The following is a 526-nucleotide window of genomic DNA, read 5'->3' as shown; positions in this document are numbered from 1 at the left end:
ATATATATATATATATATATACATACATGGTTCCTGCAAGATGGAGTAACTGTTCATCCTGCAAGAGAAACAATGCAGTTGCTACGGTAGTGCCTTGGAGAAAGATTAATCTCCCGTTACGGCAATGTGAACTAGCCTTCGCTTTCTGCAGACTTGACTAGCCCGGATTTTTTTTGAAGGAGAGGGATTACGTCAACAAACCGGAGATCCTGGTGCAACTGAATGAGAACATCACTATGAAAATCAGAGAAGTTGGGACTGACACTCTTGAGGGTGCTATAGTGCAAGTTTTGGAAAGAGCAATTGGAAACCGGAATTGGCTGCCATTTATGCGATGTCAATTTGTATACATGGTGTTGCACAATTTGACTTGTTCATATTAATTTCCATTATATCCTTTATATGTATGTATGTGTGTATGTACATTCATACATACATACGTACATATACATACACGTATACACACACATATGCATACACACACACACACACACACACACACACACACACACACATATATATATAT

The 526-nt window shown here is 38.2% G+C and overlaps 1 non-coding gene across 1 annotated transcript in view; it reads left to right on the top strand.

Moving 5' to 3' along the window:
• Nucleotides 1-526, top strand: part of LOC106870956 (uncharacterized) — a 4443-nt gene that overhangs the window by 3324 nt on the left and 593 nt on the right. The window lies entirely within an intron of this gene.

The sequence above is a fragment of the Octopus bimaculoides genome, chromosome 5 (assembly GCF_001194135.2).
Source record: "Octopus bimaculoides isolate UCB-OBI-ISO-001 chromosome 5, ASM119413v2, whole genome shotgun sequence".
Lineage (NCBI taxonomy): Eukaryota > Metazoa > Mollusca > Cephalopoda > Octopoda > Octopodidae > Octopus > Octopus bimaculoides.
Note: the sequence above shows the minus strand (reverse complement) of the source record. Positions and strands in the feature narration are given on the sequence as shown.